The following is a 21,893-nucleotide window of genomic DNA, read 5'->3' on the forward strand; positions in this document are numbered from 1 at the left end:
AAACCGTTCATGGAAAAATTCACCAACACAATGCTCTCCAATGCTTCAGGAAAGGACAAAGCTCATCTCCTGGCAGTGAAGGCACCACACTCAGGAGATTTTCTGTTAGCTGTTCCCAATTCCTCCCTGGGCACCCGTCTCGACCCACAGGCCATTCGGATTGGTGTTGCTCTTCGCCTAGCCGCCCCCATCCTCACCGAACATAGGTGTATTTGCGGCAGGGCGACAGCTGATCAATTCGGACTTCATGGTCTTGTGTGTCACACAGCAGAAGGGAAGTACGCCAGACATGAGGAGGTCAGTGACATCATAAAGAGATACATATAGTACATAAACAATACAATGGGAAATGATGAATAAAACATTAAAAACATAACACTTACCTTTATTGGAGATTCTTCTTAGTGTATGGGATACTGGAGGAGGAGAGAGATTGGATTGTTTACAGTTTGGAATCCCCTTCCTGCAACATCTCAGGTACCAATTCCTTCTCTGGGGTTGCTTCTCTTCTGTTTCTTAATGCCACTAGGACCACCTTGAGAGTCACTCTAGTCGTGTCTCGCAAAGTAACTGTGGAAAGAGCTCTGTTTCTGGCGTCTCTTTAACACTTCCTGAAAATGGCCCAAGACTTTGTCACTGTACATATTTCTCACCTTCTTTACCACAGGCTTGGCACTACGAGCTTTCTTTGGAGCCATGGTAGCTTATTTAGTAATTGCAAGCACTAAAATGAGTGGAATATTATGAAATATTTCGTAGGAGCACTTGAGGGGACCTTCACTCACTGGTAAACAATGCCAGACTGGCTGGGTAGGGAGGCCTCCCTGGCTTACACCGTGAGTACGCGTCCCAGACGAACTACTATTCGCGAGTCATCCTATGAAAAGCGAGTCCATGTTTATACGAAAATACCCCTATGATTGGCGAAATTTACGATTGCTGAGAACTACGAAAAGCGAGGGACCACTGTGTGTGTGTGTGTGTGTGTGTGTGTGTGTGTATATATGTATATATGTATATATATATATATATATATATATATATATATATATATATATATATATATATATATATATATATATATATATATATATATATATATATATATATATATATATATATATGCATGCATGCATGCAATAAGATCACAGTAAACAGGTGATTTCAAAATATGCAAAACAACCACTCTGAAAGAATAGAGAAATTCCAAGCACTTTCGTGACTACTCACATTATCAAGGAACTATGAAAGTAATGCATCCAAGGAAGCTATATAAGGGGTCTGGCCAGCACCTCATTATCAGATTCCACAACGGTTAAACACCTGATGCGCGCCGACCCAACTTGGATAGGTCCTTTGCACAACTCACCCACAAACTATTCTACCCAAGAAAATTTAAAAATTATTATTTGTCCAGTGTATTATTAAATTCTTCCCAAATTCTATTAATTACAAATGGATCTAATTTATATAAACCAAAGGAATATTCATATTATTGTCAAAACTGCTTTTTATGAAAGATTCAATTATGTTCCTGTCGACCATGGACTTGCTTGATGCTACTTTCTCAACTTTTTTAAAATCAATTGGATGGTTAAAATCTCTAACATGAATAAATAGAGCATTGGAATCTTGTCCAGTTCTTATGCTATATTTATGTTGTTTTAATCTTAGTTCGAGATTTTTACCAGTTTGACCGTAATAAACTTTATCGCAAATTTTACAAGGAATCTTATAGACACATCCATCAGCATTTTGGGGGGAATTCTTTATCAAAAGTTTTTTTTACTGTATCAAGATTTTTGAATACAACTTTAATATTAAAAGTCTTAAGAAGAGAAGGCATATCAACCAAGTTTTCATGGTAAGGGAGAACCAACATATTTTTAGTTGAATAAGGCTGGTTGTCCCTTTTTGGATTGTAAAAAGTATTTCTAGCAACTTGAAAAGATTTATCAATTACATTTCTTGGGTATTTTAAATCATTACCTATTTCATAAATTTTGAATATTTCCTCATCTATGAACTCAGGACTACAAATTCGTAAAGCTCTCAAAAACATTGATGAGAAAACAGACAGTTTGACTCTATCTTGATGCGAGGAATAATAGTGGACATAGGAACAGTTATTTGTAGGTTTTCTGTAAATTTTAAATTTGAATTCATTATTACCCTTAATAATTAAAACATCTAGAAAAGGCAATGAGTTATTTTCTTCAAACTCAACATGGAAATGGTGTATATCTACATTTTTGGGCATAAGACACAAAATATCATCAACATATCTGAACCATTTAGCTCTATTAGGGAGGATTGTGTTAAGCAACCTTGTTTCAAAAAATTCCATGTATAGGTTACTAAGAACAGGTGAAAGAGGATTTCCCATTGCCATACCAAACTTCTGAGTGTAAAACTTATCATTAAATACAAATTTTGCATCAACAATGCAAAGTTTAATAAGTTTAATGATAGTAGGAACTGGCAATGGTAAATCATAGTTAACGAGTTCTTCAGATAAGAAACTTAATAAATCATCAACAGGAACTTTCGTAAACAAGGAAGTAACATCAAAACTAACCATGTTAAAATCATTTAAGTCAGTCAAGGAGCTTAATTTATCAACCAAGTCTATGTTGTTTTTAACATTAAAGTTAGAAATTTTGCCAACAATAGGGCTCAAAATATCAAGAAGCCATTTGGATAATTTATATGAAACTGACCCTATGGAGCTAATAATTGGTCTGACTGGATTCCCTCTGATAATGAGGTGCTGGCCAGACCCCTTATGTAGCTTCCTTGGATGCTTTACTTTCATAGTTCCTTGATAATGTGAGTAGTCACGAAAGCGCTTGGAATTTCTCTATTCTTTCAGAGTGGTTGTTTTGCATGCATGCATGTATATATATATATATATATATATATATATATATATATATATATATATATATATATATATATATATATATATACATATATATATATACATATATATATATACATGTATATATATACATGTATATATATACATGTATATATACACATGTATATATACATATATATATATATCTATATATATATATATATATATATATATAATATTATTATTATTATTATTATTACACACACGCGCACACACACACACACACATACACATACACACACATGTTTGGACTATTTAGGGGTTAATGATACTCAAGATGGATTCACCTGGGGCCATTCCTGCCTAACTTATTTATTAACTTTTTAACCCTTTGACTGTCGCGGCCGTATATATACGTCTTACGAGGTACCGTGTTTGACGTATATATACTCATAAATTCTAGCGGCTTCAAATCAAGCAGGAGAAAGCTGGTAGGTCCACATGTGAGAGAATTGGTCTGTGGTCAGTGTGCACCATATAAAAAAAATCCTGGAGCACGCAGTGCATAATGAGAAAAAAAAAACTCCGACCGTTTTTTTTTTTAATTAAAATGCCGACTTTGTGGTCTATTTTCGTATAGTATTTATGGGTGTATTCTCGTTTTCTTGGTCTCATTTGATAGAATGGTAAACATATTATAGAAATAGAGGTGATTTTGATTGATTTTACTATAAAAAGAACCTAGAAATGGAGCTCAAAGTAGGGGAAATGTTTGATTTTTGCCAATGTTCAAAAGTAAACAAATGATGCCATTGTCCAATAAATGTCCAACTAGCCATTCTAATATGCAGTCATGAATGGGTTGATGTTATTTACACAATTATTACAGTATTGCAGTAGTCTGCATAATAGTAAGTCTTCAATTTTTTGTTTGAATAAAAATTCAAAATAGAAAGCAAGAGTAATATCAGAGGGGCTTGGAGACATGACTGATGAGCAAAGAAAATGTTATTTTAGAGCCAGGTATGTCTGCATTGTTCATTCTAGACCATATTTTGAAATTGTCATATTTTTTAGTTTTCGTGAAATTGGCCAAATTGCAAATTTCTGACCTCATTATTAGGTAGTTGAAATCGGTAAATAGCAAGTTTCTTGTACTCAATCGATAGAAAAAATGGAGTTCTAAAGATATAGCTATGAGTTTGGGCGACTGGAACAATGGAATTATCCGAAAATAGGGCTCAAAGTGGGCGAAATCGTCGATTTGTAAACAGCGCCGAGGTCGCTAGCTTCGCGAGAGCATAATTCCGTCAGTTTTTCATCAAATTTCATTTTTTTGGTGTCATTGCAATCGGGAAAAGATTCTCTCATCATTTCATAAGAAAAAATGATTTTTTTTTTTAAATTTTGCGACACCAGGAGACACCTCAGGATTGGGGGTTGCGACAGTCAAAGGGTTAAGTAAGGCTTTTGAGGCTGTTGATCATGATAAAGAATTCGATATTGTTCATTTGGATTTTAGTAAGGCTTTTGATAGGGTACCACATCAGAGACTGTTAAAGAAAGTGGCTGCTCGTGGCATTGGTGGAAAAGTTCTGTCATGGATTGAGTCATGGCTCACCAATAGGAAGCAGAGAGTGTGCATAAATGGGGTTAAATTTGAGTTGGGATCTGTAACAAGTGGCATACCGCAGGGATCGGTTTTAGGCCCATTGTTGTTTATGATATATATATATATATATATATATATATATATATATATATATATATATATATATATATATATATATATATATATATATATATATATATATATATACATACATACATACATACATACATACATACATACATACATACATGACCTTGATGAGGGAATTACTAGTTGTATAAGCAGATTCGCTGATGACACGAAGATAGGTATGATAATTGATTCAGAAGTTGATGTCTTGGACCTTCAGGAGGATTTAGACAAACTCAGTTCGTGCTCAGAAAAGTGGCAGATGCAGTTCACTGTAGATAAATGTAAAGTTGTAAAGCTCCGAAATGTTCATAACCCTAGCACCTACCAGCAATAAGTATTTGGGGGTTATGGAAGCAAAAAATCGACCGATCGACTGCTCGTATTTGGAAAAACTCGCACTTGGATGCGTTTGCAAGTGTAGGTTCTACTGTATTTACATATGTACAGTCACTGGACATGTTCCTAGAACTGCTGCAGTCTGTGCAAATCTTTGAAACCAGGTGTAATGCACAGTGGTGTGTTACATTCCTCACACATAGACTGAGTGTCTTTGCATTTTTTGTGGCTGCCATTTTGTTTGTGAACAGACAAAACATCTTTTCTGAGCCCATTTCTTCTTAGTTGAAGGAAGCTGTATTAAGAAGTGTTCATCTTCCCGCCTCAAACGATTGGGTAATTGGTGATCAGTTCATGGATGGTTTTATAGGTGGTGTTGACCTAGTACTTGATTATTAGTTGTCTGATGACAGAGAAACAAAATTCACCATACAGTGGTCTGTTGCCAGTCTTTCTTTGGTACATGTTATATGCATTGAGCATTGAAATCTCCATGAGATGGAAGAAAAAGTTTCATGTACCACTTGTAACTCTTACGTACACAATTGGCAAAGACAATTTGCCTTTGGGGGGGAGGGGATGGAAGGTAGTAAGGCTTAATTTAGGGAACTGGAGCACAGATACAATTCCGTAGATCAAGAGCCCCTTACCAGCCAGTGTCAAGGAACCTCCCTTGAAGGGGAAGCTTGCAACCTGTGTGTGTGTGTACTCACCTAGTTGTGGTTACAAGGGACCATTCATAGCTCCTGGTCCCACCTCTTTGGCCACTACTGTGTGTGTGTGTGTGTGTGTGTGTGTGTGTGTGTGTGTGTGTGTGTCTGTGTCTGTGTATATATATTTGTTTACTGGACAAAGTGTTCGAATACCGAATTGTTCGAGTACCAAGGTTCCACTGTGTGTGTGTGTGTGTGTATACACACAGTGGTACTTCAGTATTCGAACGCTTTGTTCGGTAAACAGATCACTCAGTAGTCGACCATTTGCTCCGCACTCAACCAAACAAACACGACCTGCCAGAAATTCACTGTAAACTATTTCACATTTCTTTGCATTTTTTGGTGTTTTTTTTTTTTTTTTATATATATATTGTATATATAAGTAACCATGGGGCTTAAGAGTGTTAGCAATAATAGCCAACCAAAAAGAAAATTGGTTGGGAAAAATTTGTTCTGTACTTGAGCATATCATTATACAAACAGTCTTCTGGAACCAATTAAGTTGGAGTGCTGAGGTTCCACTGTATACAGTAGACCATCAACCAATGGCTTTAATCCATTCCAGAGAGCTATCTTTTAGTCGAATTTGCCGTTAGTCGAATTAATTTTCCCCATAAGAAATAATGGAAATCCAATTAATCCATTTCAGACAGCCAAAAGTATTAACAAAAAATATTGTTTTTGAAGATTAAATATAAATATACATACAGAAAACAATGAAAAATAAATATAAAGCACTAATAAAATGGATAAATGAACATTTAACATCACACTCACCTTTATTGACTTATCTTTATTGACTTGACTTGTTGGTGTGTGTCAGACACACAGGAGGCAAGAGGAAGACAAGTTTATTATGCTTCAATATGACGCTAATATTATCTCTACGGCCTATTTCTCTATCACAATTCATTTAATATGACATAAACAATATTAATAACATAGAAACATGATATATGTTCTAGAATGAATAAAATATGTCATAATGTATGAGAGGTTTAAATGGTGTAAGTGTTGTTGTGGGGTTTAAGAGCCCCTATTGAGAGAAGCCGTGTTGGTAGCGGTGGAGGCTTCTACCACCAACACCATCACACTTAAACAATGTATGTAATTTATAAATAAGAAATATTTACATTTTAACCCCTTGACTGTTACAACCCCCCAATCCTGAGGTGTCTCCAGGTGTCTCAAATTTAACCTGTAAACGGTCCAAGCAGATCTACATTCACATGTGTAGTGCTACAAAAGTAGATCTAAGTTTTTTACATATTTTCAAATATAACAAAAAAAAAGTAGATCAAAGTTTTTTTTTACATATTTTCAAATATAACAAAAAAAAAGTAGATCAAAGTTTTTTTTTACATATTTTCAAATGTAGAAAAACAAAAAGAAGATCTACTTTTTTACATACTTTCAAATGTTGAAAAAACGTATATATACTTTTGGACAGTTTACGGGTTAAAAAAAAAAATTCTTAAGAAATGATAAGAGAATCTTTTCCCGATTGTAATGACACCAAAAAAAAAAAAAAAAGGAATTTGATGGAAAACTGATGGAATTACGCTCTCACGAAGTTAGCGACCTTGACGATATTTACAATTCGGCAGTTTCGCCCAATTTGAGCCCTATTTTCGGCTAATTCCATTGTTCCAGTCGACCAAACTCATAGCTGTTTCTTTAAAACTTCATTTTTTCTATCGATTGAATTCAAGAAACTGCCCATTTACCGATTTCAACTACCCAATAATGTGGTCAGAAATTTGCAATTTGGCCAATTTCACGAAAATTAAAAAATATGACAATTTCAAAATAGGGTCCAGAATGAACAATGCAGACATTCCTATCTCTAAAATAACATTTTCTTTGTTCTTCAATCATGTCTCTAGGCCCCTCTGATCTTACTCTTGCTTTCTATTTTGAATTTTTATTCAAACAAAAAATGGAAGATTTACTGTTACGCAGAGTATTGCAATAATTGTGTAAATAATGTCAACCCATTCATGACTGCGTATTAGAATGGCTAGTTGGACATTTATTGGACAGTGACAACATTTGCTTACTTGTGAACATCGGCAAAAATCAAACATTTCCCCTACTTTGAGCTCCATTTCCAGGTTCTTTTTATAGCAAAACCAATCAAAATCACTACTATTTCTATAATATGTTTTCCATTCTATCAATTGAGACCAAGAAAACGTGAATACAACCATAAATACTATACGAAAATAGACCACAAATTCGGCATTTTAATTAAAAAAATGGTCAGTTTTTTTTTTTTTTTCATGCACTGCGTGCTGCAGGATTTTTCTTATATGGTGCACACTGACCACACAGACCCATTCTCTTACATGTGGGCCTACCAGCTTTTTCCTGCTTGATTTGAAGCCGCTAGAATTTATGAGTGTATATACATCAAACACGGTACCTGGTAAGACGTATATATATACGACCAAAACAGTCAAAGGGTTAAGTTATTTAATAAGTAAGTTTATTCAGGTATACAAATACAGTTATACAGATTATCATACATAGCAGCATATGTGTAAAGTACTAGGATAAAGCAAAAAAGTCAAGAGTGACTTATTTCCATTGAGGTCCTTTTATATTTACACTTATATTTACTTTTATACTTACACTTACCTTGGAGGAGATGTTAGCTTAACCCTTTCAGGGTCCAGAGGCCAAATTTCAAAGTGTGCACCAGGGTCCAAGAATTTTCCAAAAATAATTTTGTTATTTTTTCTTATGAAATGGTAGAGAATATTTTTCTGACGGTAATAAAACAAAAACTACGAAATTTGATGGAAATTTGGCGAAATTATGCTCTCGCGAATTTTGACGTGTCGTCGATATTTATGCATCAGCGATTTTGCCGAATTTGACTCCCATTTTAAGACAATTACAGTATTCCAGTCAGCCAAATTCTTAGCTATTTCACTAGTATTACTTCTATTCTATTGATTGAGCACAAGAAATTGCCAAGTCAACTGTTTCAACAACAAAATAAAGTGACTGGAAATTGGTAATTTGGCCAATTTAATGCAAAGTTCAAAATACAGTGGACCCCCGCATAGCGAACTTAATCCGTGTAAGAGGGCTGGTCGTTATGCGAAATGTTCGCTATGCGAATTAATTTTCCCCATAAGAAATAATGGAAATAAAATTAATCCGTGCAAGACACCCAAAAGTATGAAAAAAAAATTTTTTTACCACAAAAAAATGTTAATTTTAGTACACACAAACTGAAAAAGGCATGCACAATTACATGACACTTACTTTTATTGAAGATCTGGTGATGATTGATGGGATGGGAGGAGGGGAGAGCATTATCTTCTTACTGTTTAGAAGGGGAATCCCCTTCCATTAGGACTTGAGGTAGCAAGTCCTTTTCTGGGGTTACTTCCCTTCTTCTTTTAATGCCACTAGGACCAGCTTGAGAGTCACTGGACCTCTGTCGCACAACAAATCTGTCCATAGAGCTCTGTACCTCCCGTTCCTTCAAGACTTTCCTAAAATGGGCCATAACATTGTCATTGAAATAGTCACCAGCACGGCTTGCAACAGCTGTGTCAGGGTGATTTTCATCCATAAAGGTTTGCAGTTCAACCCACTGTGCACACATTTCCTTAATTTTTGAAGTAGGCACAATGGATTCCACAACTGGCATAGGCTTCTCAGGGTTAGCCCCAAACCCTTCAAAATCTTTCTTAATTTCCATACTAATTCTCACCCTTTTTACCACAGGGTTGGCACTAGAAGCTTTCTTGGGGCCCATGGTCACTTATTTTCCAGAAACAGCACCGAAAACACTGTAATAATACGAAATATTCCGAGTGTATGCTTGAATGTTACCGCGGAGGCTAGCTGGTAAACAATGGGACGGGCGGCACATGTGAGGCTGGCTGAGGGCCCACATTGGACGCGTCTCGGACGAAGTTCGCTGAGCGGGTTTTTGTCTACTATGCGGGGCAAAATTTCAGCGAACAAAGCGTTCGCTATGCGGATTGTTCGCTATGCGATGCGTTCGCTATGCGGGGGTCCACTGTATTCCAATCTCAAAATAGGGTCCAGAATAAACAATGTAGGTATTCCTGGCACTAAACTAACATTTCCTCTGTTCATTAGTTATGTTTTGAGGCTTTACAAATGAATTCCATTTTTATTTTTTATTCACATAATGAATTTTTATTCAAACCAAAAATTAGAAGATTTACTGTTTTGCAATACTGTAATATTTGTATAAATAATATCACCACATTTGTGAATGTATGTTAGACCTACCAGCAGTCATATATTAGACTTGTGAGGTCATTTGTTTACTTTTGAACATCGGCAAAAATTTAACATTTCTGCTAATTTGAGATCAGTTTCAAGCCATTTCCAGTACTAAAACCAATCAAAATCATCTCTATTTCTGTAATATATCTTCCATTCTATCAATTGAGACCAAGAAATTGCAAATACAACTATAAAAAACATACGAAAAAAAGACTGCAAAGTCGCTGTTTTAATTGAGAATTACGGTCTCAGTTTTTTTATCTCATTAAGCACTGTGTGCTGCAGGATTTGTTTTATGTGGTGCACACATACCACATAGATGTATTCTCTCATATCTAGGCCCAAATTTACTGCTCACAGCTTATCAGAGTGAGCTGAGCTCATGGCGCAGATCTACGGTTTGGACCCTGAATGTAAAGCTGTAGATCTAAGGCATGGACCCTGAAAGGGTTAATTAGTTTGATGGAGGAGATGCTGGCAGAGGTTTAGGGTAGTGGAAGGTAGCAGGTCGGCATATGTTCAGAGGATGATTACACATCCAACAACATTGGAGAGTTACTTTTGTGTCATTTTTCTATCGCTTACTCGCTTAACTTACTTGCTACACTGTTATTTCTAGACTGGATCGCTGGCTGGCACTATAGTCTTTATCGATACCTGCTGCTTTAGTATCATACATATCATAGAATCACTGAATCACTGCAAAAGGCACATTCTTCCCTCTCTTTTCCTCCTCCACTTTGGTACTTTGCTACGAGTTTTTTTCTTGAATTTTATTGTGTTTCATTCCTTCTTTATCACAGGGCTGGCACTAGAAACTTTCTTTGGGCCCATGGTGGCTTATTTAGGGGCTACAAGTACTAAAAACACTGGATTAATACAAAATATATCACATGTACACATGCAATCGACCGAAACGGCTTGTAAACACTGGCACACTGGCTGTACATGGAGTCTTGGAGTGGCTGGGCCCGCTCAGGCCATGCTCAGGCCGCATGGACACGTTCGGGACGAAAGCCTTTAGACGAGTTTTTCGCCGTTGGTAGAGCCAATTTTTTGACGCCAAAGAGCGCCGTTAGTCATTTTTGGTGTTAGTTGATGCCATTATTGGTTGAGGGTCCACTGTATATACTACACACTGGAACCTCGGTTTTCCTATGCCCCAGTTTTTGTACATTCGGTTTTTGACGACTTTTTTCGTTAAAATTTTGTCCCAGATTCCGTATATCTGCTCGGTTTTCGTAGAGTTGAAAATGGTCTGTATCGAACATGTCCTCATGACTTGCCCACTCAAGCACCCACATAAAGCATCCCATGCATTCATGACTCAGTCTGCCTTTGTTTCTCGTTGAGTGAGCATCACTCCGTGTGTTTATCCGAAACATTTTTTTAATAATCCATTGTTTTTTGTGCTTGTTTATTGAGTGCGATGGCTAAATAAGCCACCATGAGGCCAAAGAAAGTTCTCAGTCCCAGCCCTTTGATAAAGAAGGCGAGAAAGACAATAGAATTCAAGAAAGTATTCGTAGCAAAGTACGAAAGTGGTGTCCAAGTGGCTGATCACTCCTGGATGTATTGGAAGTACTCATCAACAATCGGTTCCATCATGGCTAAGAAAAAAGAAATCAAGGAAGCTGATGTTGCGAAAGGGGCAAATGTTCTAAAGAAACAGAGATCGCAAACAATCGAAGATGTTGTGAAGTTGTTGTTGGTGTGGATCAACAAATAACAGTTAACAGGAGATAGTATTTTTTATTCGAAAAATTGTGAAAAGGCAAGGCAGTTGCATGTGGATCTCGCAAAGAAAATGCATGGAATGAATGCTTCTGTTGGTGAATTTAAGGCCAGCAGAGGCTGGTTCAACAAATTCAAGAAGTGAACTGGCATACACAGTGTGGTAAGGCATGGTGAGGCTGCAAGTTCGGAGAAATGTTGGGCCGACCAATTTGTTGATGAATTCAGGTAGTACGTAGAGGCTGAAGGATTCCTCCCCCAAGTCTTCAATTGTGGCAAAACAGGCCTCTTTTGGAAGAAAATGCCAAGAAGAACCTACATTACGTAGGAGGAAAAGGCACTGCCAGGACACAAGCCTATGAAGGATAGGCTGACTCTCTTGATCTGTGGTATCCTAAAAGAACAGCATGAGTCGGTGTTGAGCAACCCACTAAATGACAGCAAGGTAGAAAATGCAGAAATATTTTTCACTCCAGAAGAAGGCCATGCAGACCAACTAACTTACATTAGTACAAATCCCATAGATTTCGAAAAAGAAATGGACAACATGCCCACTCATTCAGCACCTGGACCAGCACTCAGTATTCTTTGGAGAAAGAGCTTAGATCTAGGTGAAATATCGGAGGCATAACCCTTTCAGGGTCGGCAGGCCCTCTCCTAAACTTGTTCTTAGGGTCGGAAATTTTTTGAAAAAAAAAAAAAAAATTATTTTTTCTTATGAAATGATAGAGAATCTTTTCCCAATCATAATGACACCAGAAGTACGAAACTTGATAAAAACATACGGAATTATGCTCTCATGAAGTTTGTGGTCTCGACAGTGTTTACACATGGGCGATTTTGCTCACTTTGAGCCCTATTTTCAGCCAATTACAATGTACCAGTCAACAAAATTTGTAACTATTTTGCTAGAACTCTATTTTGTCTATCAAATGAGTACAAGAAACCACCCATTTACCGATTTCAACTATCCAGTAGTGGTCAGAAATTGGCATTTTTGCCAATTTCACACAAATTTCAAAAGATGTCAATTTCCAAATAGGGTCCAGAATAAACAAGACAGACATTCCTGGCACTAAAATAACATTTCTTCTATTCATTAGTCATGTCCCAGGCCTCTGTTACATCTCTTTTGCTTTCCACTTGAAATTTTTATTCTTACAAAAAATAGAAGATTTATGTTATGCATACAAATGCATTAGTGTAGAAATGGTATAAATAATATCAGCGCACTTGTAATAGAATATTAGACTCACCAGTTGATGTGTATTGGACGCGTGGCATGATTTGTTTGCTTTTGAACATGGCAAAAATCAAACATTTTCCCTACTTTCAGCTCCATTTCAAGGTTCTTTTCATAGAAAAACCAGTCAAAATCACTTCTATTTCTATAATATGTTTTCCATTCTATCACATGAGACCAAGAAAACGAGAATACAGCCATAAATACTATACGAAAATAGACCATAAAATCGGCATATCAATTAAAAAAAACGGTCGTAGTTTTTTTTTTCTTATTATGCACTGCGTGCTGCAGGATTTTTTTATATGGTGTACACTGACCACACAGCCCCATTCCAGACCCTCCCAGCTTTCTCCTGCTTGACTTGAAGTCGCTGGAATTTATGAGTATATATACGTCTAAAACAGTGGCTTGCAAGATGTATATATACAACCAAAAGAGTCAAAGTGTTAAAATTCTGACTTTGAGGTGTATTTTCATATACTTTTTATGGTTATACATGTATTCTCGTTTTTGTAATCACATTTGATAGAATGGAAAACATATTATAGAAATGGAGGTGATTTTGATTGGTTTTACTACGAAAATGTCCTTGAAACGGAGCTGAAAATGTGGGAAATGTTTGATTTTTGCCGATGTTCAAGAGTAAACAAATGACGTCATTGTCCAGTAAATGTCCAACTAGCCATTCTGATATGCAGTCATGACTGGGTTGACATTATTTATACAATTTTTACAATATTGCAGTAGTCTGAATAACAGTAAATCTTCTATGTTTTGTTTGAATAAAAATTCAAAATAGAAAGCAAGAGTAATATCAGAGGGGTCTGGAGACATGACTGACGAAGAGAGAAAATGTTATTTTAGAGCCAGGAATGGCTGCATTGTTCATTTTGGACCCTATTTTGAAATTGGCATATTTTTTAATTTGCATGAAATTGGCCAAATTGCCAGTTTCTGGCCACTTTATTGGGTAGTTGAAATTGGTAAATGGGGAGTTTCTTGTACTCAGTTGATAGAACAAATGGAGTTTTAAAGAAATAGTTATGCGTTTTGTCGACTGGAACAATGGAATTGACCGAAAATAGGGCTGAAAGTGGGTGAAATCGCTGATTCATAAATATCATCGAGGTCGCTAATTTTGTGAGAGTATAATTCCGTAAGTTTTCCATCAAATTTCGTACTTTTGGTATCATTACCGTCGGGATTCTCTATCATTTCATAAGTTTTTTTTTTTTTTCCCCCAAATATTTTGTGACACCAGGAGACACCTCAGGATTTGGGGTTGCGACAGTCAAAGGGTTAAATATAATTTGTTTCAATTGAAAGCTCAGAAGAAAGTGACTTATTATGGAAAGTTTTAGGACAAACTAATCATAAAGCATACATTTTATAACTTTATGCACTGTGTATCAGTACAGTATAAGTAATTCATTATAACCACACATATGAGACAGGTTGCCAATGACAAATTGGAGAATTGTAAATAAATTACATACAATTTACATTATTCATTGGGCTTTATTTTATGGCGTGGTTGGATTAAAGAGGTGAAATCTTTGCTTGAGAATTTACACACAATTAATAGATATAACATTTAGATACGATTTATTATGTCTTTTAACAATATTAGTAAATATATTGGCAAATGGGGATCTTTTGATATATTCAGGCAATTTTCTGTTGTTTTCATGATGGAGTTTTTAAACAGGTTGAGTCATATATGTGGAATGTCAAACAGATACATGTTCCATATATTATGTCCATGTGCTCTGTTGAAGCTCTCCAGATAGAAATTCAGATCTGTGTTGTTGTTTGTATAAAGTGTCCTGTAGACATAGCAAGTGCAGTAGAAAGTGTGAATATTTTATAAATTAAGTCCATTGAAAATAATGAATGAGAAGGGTGTGTGTTGCCAGGAGCATGAATAATTATTCTGAGAACTGATATTTGCTGGATAGCAACAGGTTTCAGGTGATTAGCTGTTGTTGATCCCCATGCACAGATACCATGTGTATGGATGAATTACAGACTAGTACAAGATGAACAGGGATGTTTGATATAGAAGAGGAGTGCTTCAAGGGTAAACTGTACAATAGGATCTACTTGAGGAAGGATTTGGGGGTCTAGACCCCTGTGGCCCAGTCCCTGACCAAGCCTCCAGGTGGTTGGCCTTGTCAAGTTGTTAGGGCTAGCCTCACAGTTCAGTGTATGTACCATAACCCTCCTGATCTGGCACTGACTTAAGGAACTGCTTAAGTTCCCTCTTGAAAGCAGCCAGAGGTGTGTTGGTAATTTCACTTTAGTATGAAAGTAGGATGTTGAAGAGTTTTGTTCCCTTTGCACTTAGTGCTCTTATGGCACTCCTGCTTTTCATTGAGAATGTCTGGCACAGTCTGCCATGCCTCTTGCTTTCATAGGGAGTTAGTTGTGTGCAGAATTGGAACCCCCAGTCCCTTAAGAATTTTTCAGCTATCAATTATGATGCATCTTTCTTGCTGTGTTATAAAGACTGCTTTATTCAGAATTTTTTTTTTTTAAATTGATTAGAAAGATTTGTTCTTCTAAGGGTTATTATATAGGTGTAATATTTTATTGATTTTAAACCAGACTGTTTGACAGTTTGCTGGGTTGTGGATTTCTTAATAGCTTGTACTAGAGTTTGTACAATAATTTTTAAGAGTAGTAATTGTTAGTGAGAGAGGAGCCTTCCCTCTTAAGTATCAGCACATTTATTATTTTCCTCTTGTTTGCCACTTTATCTTTTTGTAATGAAATCGTAATTATTTTTCAGCACGAGTTAGTTAGTCTTGCACTTTTTCCAAAACCTAGGGTGATATTTTGTGGGTTTTATACTTTTGAAAAGGTAACTCTCTAGGATGTACCAAGTTTAGCTGTTGGGGTTTGAAGTTTGCCTCATTTAAGGTGCCTCTTTTTTAATGTAGTACTCTTTGAAACAGTTTTTTTTTTTTCCTTGTGCATTTACTCCACAGCTTTGACAATTTTTTTTTTAACCTTTATTATTTGCACATTTTTTTACTTTTGATGTATTCCCAGTATTCACCTTTTATTCTGCTTATCACAATTTTTCTATGATGGTTTTCAAATATAAGTGTTACAGTTCTCTGCCATTCATCAATGTTTCTTAACCTTCCTTGTGCAGCATTCAGGTACACAAATCCTTCCATTCTTCTTGCTCTTATCACCCTTGCTGTCCTTAGTATTCCTGAGCACTTCTGTAGTAATATACAGCTCGGTTTGCTCTTTGTTAGTACTGTATACATACACTTCCTTGATTTTGTTGCACATGGACATCAGTACTACTATATACATGTATATACAAAATGTCAGTGGGAACTACAAAAATTTACTTTCATAGTACTGTATTCCTATTACTAAAAAAAAAAAAAAAAATTGGAAGATGCGTAATACAAATGAATGCATGTACTTTAATACAGTGCTTCAGTCAATATGTAAATAATTAAAAGATTGGCAGAATTTTTTTTCTAATAAATTCCCTTTGCCTCGTACTTTTTTTTTTTTTTTTTTTTTTTTTTTTTGCAAGATTTGGAATAGCACTAGTGTTAAAAACATTTATATTTTTGTATTTCTCTTGGGTTAAGTTGGGTGGGCTGACGCGGTGCCTTGTCTTTGCAGGCAGGTGTGGGCGTGAGAGGCAGTGGGGAGGCGTTATTATGCCCGGTATGTGGCAAGATTATCACCGGGAGGAACAAACGTCAGAACCTCCAGTACCACATGATCACACACACAGCGCACAAACCCTTCCAGTGCCCCTATTGCCCACACCGAGCTAACCGCAGTGATAATATGAAAATTCACATTCGTTCTCGCCATCTTCCCCAAGCTCAGACAGAGTCTGCAGCAACTGATACTTTGAATACTCAAAATCATATGCATGAGCCATTATTTATGGTCAAGTCAAGTGATACGCAGCTTCAGGGGCAGTCAGCTAGGTCCCCAGTAAAATCTTCTGACATAATAAATAGTGATAGTGACATTCTTCAGGAGCAGTTAAAATGAAATTAAAATCAGTATCTAAATTCAGTTAGTGAAACGATAAGGGTATGTAGTTTATTACATTCATATGTATGTAATTATAAATGTACTAGCAGGTGTAGAGGAGTTGTGGCATAATGTGAGCATATCATTCAAGCCCTTGTTAATGAAATCGAATGCACAGTGGTGTGGTGCTAAGAGGAGGGTGTTCTCTGTTGCAGGGGGCGATAACCAACGACGTGCCCCTGACGTGCTTCGTGTGCAACAAGGCATTCTCTGGCAGAAACAAGCGGCAGCACCTTTCCAACCACCTCAACACACACACGGGGGAGAAGCCTTTTTGCTGTCCCTTCTGCCCTCACAGAGCTAACCGCAAGGATAATTTGAAGATGCATATGAGATTAAAACATCTAGAAAACCTTCCCGGGAATATCAGTGGGAATTTGATCAGCCAATACCAAGATTCTTCAACTTCACATGGTCACATATAAATGAAATGCAGCTCATGTATAGCTTCCAGGGATATGATATAGTAATCATTCTGGAAGCCCTTGTTTTATTCATAAATATTTGAAGAGGAAGTTGATATCCTGAGGGGTGGCTGTGTTCTCTTTCCAGACCATGCGACCGCCCCTGATGTGTCCTGTGTGCTGTAAGGTCTTCCATGGTAGAAATCGCCGCCAACACCTGAGCCATCACCTCAAGACACACACTGGGGAGAAGCCCCACTTGTGTCCCTTCTGCAGACACAGAACCAGCCGTAGAGACCACTTACGAGAACACATAAGAAGCATTCACGGATTGGATCTAGGCCTTAATACTCTGCCACAGCAGATGCAGAAATGAAACTTCAGTGTGTGCAGTCCAATGCTATAAAAGCCTATCCAGTTTTTTAAATATAGAAACGCTTCAACAGTGGAAAGGCAACCTGGATAAGGGCATGCCATTGAGCGAAGATGTTTTGTCTTTTCAGGGCAGGCAGGACTTCTCTGTGGGGGTGCCCATCGGCACAAGGGTCGCCTTAGTGTGCCCAGTGTGTCGCAAGTTGTTCAGCGGACGTAACAAGAGGCAACACCTGCACTACCACATGATGACTCATACTGGGGAGAAGCCCTTCCACTGTCCTCACTGCCCACATCGAGCTAACCGTTTGAGCAATCTCAAAATTCATATTAAAACTAAACATGGTGTTCCAAATTAAATGATAGTACAGTACTGCAGTAGTAGTGTGGAATTCAAGTGACTAAATATGTTTCTCTTCATTAGGAGTTTTATAGCAGTAAATCTATTTTCTGAAAGCTCATTTGTTATGTAGAGCTTTTATCTTGTTTATTTTTTTTTTATGAATTTTAGATTAACATAGTAAAATATTTTAATTATCAGTGGTTAATTCTGTTTTTAAGTAACTAGGCTGGGTTGACTCCTTTGTGTCAGTAAGTTATTACACATGTGTACACAAGCATTTTTTAAACTTCTCTTAGCCCTATTGAGCAAGTTCTAGTGCTTGTATTTGCTCATCATAAGTTTTTTATATTTTATTTTGTGTAAATAAAGTGCTGTAACAACAAATTGTAATGTTTTATGTTAAATACCTATAAATTTAATGTGTTGTGTAAGGAGAGAGGGAGGGGTAGACATTGAACATTGGTACTGACCATCTTGATTTTAATTTACTCTATAAAATATGAGGTATTAAAATGCCATTTGTTCATTCGAGATTTACCTGAAATATTATGGGAATTTTGAATTACAGTATTTGTTTCTGGCACTTGTTTAAACAAGTGGCCTGCAGAAATAAGCCATTTAGAATTGCTTTGGTTTATTTTTTCTTAATGCATGTGAAAATCCATGTAGAGTAATAGTGTAATGTTGTCTGCTGTGGAAGATTATTCCCTATATTTAGAACTAATTTGTAAATATTGGATGACTCATTACATTTAAAAGTGCTGTATTGTTTTCTTGGAGCAAACATGAAAATTTCATATTTATTATTGAGCTTGAGTAATTTTAGCACTGAGTTATGATTGAAGGGTCGTCATCCTTATCACAAATTAGCTATTTTAGTATTTTTAAAGCCCAGTATCTCCATATATAATGCAGTAAAAATTTAGGAATAATATGCTGCCAGCTTTGGATTGCTCATTAATTTAAAGCTTGAAGGAACATACATAAAAGACAATAGTTATGAAAGATTTTCATTAATGGTAATGGAAGGCATTGTACTGGGGAATAAGACTGATGGCGGCGTTGTGTTGTTGCAGGTGCTGGGGGTGGAGCGGATTGCCGTATGTCCTGCATGCGGCAAGGCGTTCCGTGGCCGCAACCGCCACCAGAACCTGCAACAGCACATGCTCACTCACACTGGGGAACGGCCTTATGCGTGTCCTCATTGCCCCTACATGGCAAGACAAAAGCCACATATGAAAGGTCACATCTTACGTTTGCATCCAGAGACCATTTTTAGAAGTGTACCAAGTGCTCCCTAAAATGCTACAGCAGACACGCATGTGGCTGCTTTCTTAATCAAAAAGTGGGCACTTTTATTCTTGCGTGCATTCTTATTTTGTGGTAGAATTCTAATGACTGAACAAGATTATTTGATAGCCTCGTGGAACACATGTAGAACAAATGCTAATTCCCTTTGGCTACAGTTGCAGGTAAAAACACTGGCCACAGTTACACTCAAAATTATGAATCAGGCTTGTATATATTTTTATAATTGTATTAATCTTTGTCTTCAGTAAATCATTTTGCTACTCACTTTAAGATTTTATCATTTTCTTATAATACATTTATCACATGGGCTTGTGACAGAGGATAAGAAATGTACTTAACTTTTCAGGAGGAAGAAATGTTTAATGTTAGCTGCAATTTTTTTTTTTTAATTATTTTAGGTAACTGGAATAGCTTTTTCCAACCGGAAATAATTTTTGCATCAAAGTTTCTTGAAAGAAAGCCTCTTTGTATTTTCAAAAGTTTTAGTATTGGAAATACACTATTATGGTATACAGAGATGGTCATGAATCTGTATACTGTGTAACCTATTGATTTGTAATTGGAATAATTTTATTTTATGACAGTATATGTACTAATATACATGTGCAGTATAGGATTATTTAAAAATATTCAGAATTCTGACCATCTTTGTATGTATTTGGTCGATGGTGGGGGCTGTAGTTGGTGGAGCTGAGCGGTGTTGTGTTGCAGGGTGGCGGCGGTGTGGTGGCTGCAGCTGTGGCGATGGTGATGTGCTGCGTGTGTGGGCGGGTGTTCCGTGGGCGCAACCGCCACCAGAACTTGAGCACCCACATGCGTATCCATACGGGCGAGACCCCTTTCCCCTGTCCACACTGCCCCTACCGTGCTAAGCGTAAGGCCCACCTCCAGATGCATCTGGAGCGCATACATTCACCTAGGGGAGCAGCCAGTACTTGGCGTGACAACCATCCTCCTTCAGCTCACCACTTGCCACCACATCTGCCTCTGCCACCGCCTCTGCCTCTGCCCCTACCTCGCTCTCCACCATCTCTACCTGATCCTCAGCTTCCTACTGCTACCTCCCCTCATCACCAGAAACAATAATGAAGAATGAATCAGCAAGGACCTATTACAAAGAGAGGGTTCTGCTTCTGATGCAGTAATTCTACTTATATTTTGTTTGTTGACAAATTTAGTACTGAAATTGATGATCTGTAACACAACATCAAAATTAAGGAAATTATGTGATAGTGTTTTCAGCAAGGAAATGCTGGGAGTAATGATGCATATTATTTTTCTCCATAAGTAAAATATATAATTGTTGTTAATGCTCTATACCTGAAATGGCAAGTTTAACATAGGTGGAAGTACTGCACAAGTGATGCTGGTGGCGTGGAGTGGGCGTGAGGGTTGATGTGTTGTTGTTGCAGGCGGTGGGCAGCGGGTGCGGTGCAGCTGTGTGTCCAGTCTGTGGGAAGGCCTTCCAGGGTCGCAACCGCCGACAGAACCTGGCCCACCACCTGCTCACTCACACGGGTACACGTCCCTTCCCCTGTCCCCACTGCTCCTACCGTGCTACACAGAAGGCTCATCTCAAGCGCCACTTGGAGCGTAGGCATGGGCAGGTGGGGGAGAGGCTTCGCTGCTCACCTCACCGAGGCACACTGATTGGAGGGATGGACTTGGAGGGAACATTTCCACCTCACCCTAGCACTCTGGTTGTGGGTATGGGCATGGATGGAGTGTCATCAGAAGATCCAAACCAGTCATTTACATCCTCACATTAGCTGCTGAATAAATTTTAACCTGTAAAGCATTGAAGACTTCAACAGGAAGTATTTTACATTATAAACCTATATCAGTTAGTGTACCTCTCTTTTTCATTCATTATTGTCTCATGGGGAGATGGTTGCAGTTGAAGGATTATAATAAATAGATATTGTACAAACTTTGAGTTGAAAAATGTTGGCAATAAATACATTATAACTGTGATGAGTTTACTTTACCTATTGCCTATGAGTATATAAATGTATATATATTGGTAGAATTATGACAATATGTAAAGTAAAAGGAGACAAGTGCAACTAATGTGACATTTTATTGTGGCAATGTTTCACTCTCCAGGAGCTTTGCCAAGCTTGATAAAGCTCCTGGAGAGTGAAACATTGCCACAATAAAATGTCACATTAGTTGTACTTGTGTCCTTTTACTTTATATAAATGTAAGTGATATAATACATGATAAATAGTATTCATCTATTTATATTTGAATATAATATTACAAGTAATCTGTATCAGTTTGTGAAGTGATTTTTAATTTTTAATGGTAATAGGTAAGGAAGGGGATTTTGAAGGGACATGAGAGCTTTGACCATAAGTGAGGATATAGTAGGGGGGCGCCGGCAGTTTGGACTTGAATGGATGAAACACTGATGCCGGTGCCCTTGTGTGTTGCAGATGCAGCCGACGCTGCTGTATCACACACAGG

General features: G+C 37.2%; 2 long non-coding RNA genes across 2 annotated transcripts in view; both read left to right on the plus strand.

The window, feature by feature from the left end:
- Positions 1–4,739: 4,739 nt before the first annotated feature.
- On the plus strand, positions 4,740–21,395 carry LOC138852510 (uncharacterized). Its single transcript, XR_011391834.1, has 2 exons — positions 4,740–16,994; positions 17,150–21,395. It is a non-coding gene; the product is annotated as an uncharacterized lncRNA (long non-coding RNA).
- Positions 21,396–21,626: 231 nt separating this feature from the next.
- The window catches only part of LOC138852511 (uncharacterized), a 10,576-nt gene continuing 10,309 nt past the window's right edge, over positions 21,627–21,893 (plus strand). Inside the window, exon 1 of the long non-coding RNA XR_011391836.1 lies at positions 21,627–21,893. This exon is cut by the window's right edge and continues 950 nt beyond it. This is a non-coding gene — a long non-coding RNA (uncharacterized lncRNA).

The sequence above is a fragment of the Cherax quadricarinatus genome, chromosome 10 (genome assembly GCF_038502225.1).
Source record: "Cherax quadricarinatus isolate ZL_2023a chromosome 10, ASM3850222v1, whole genome shotgun sequence".
NCBI classification, from domain to species: Eukaryota; Metazoa; Arthropoda; class Malacostraca; order Decapoda; family Parastacidae; genus Cherax; species Cherax quadricarinatus.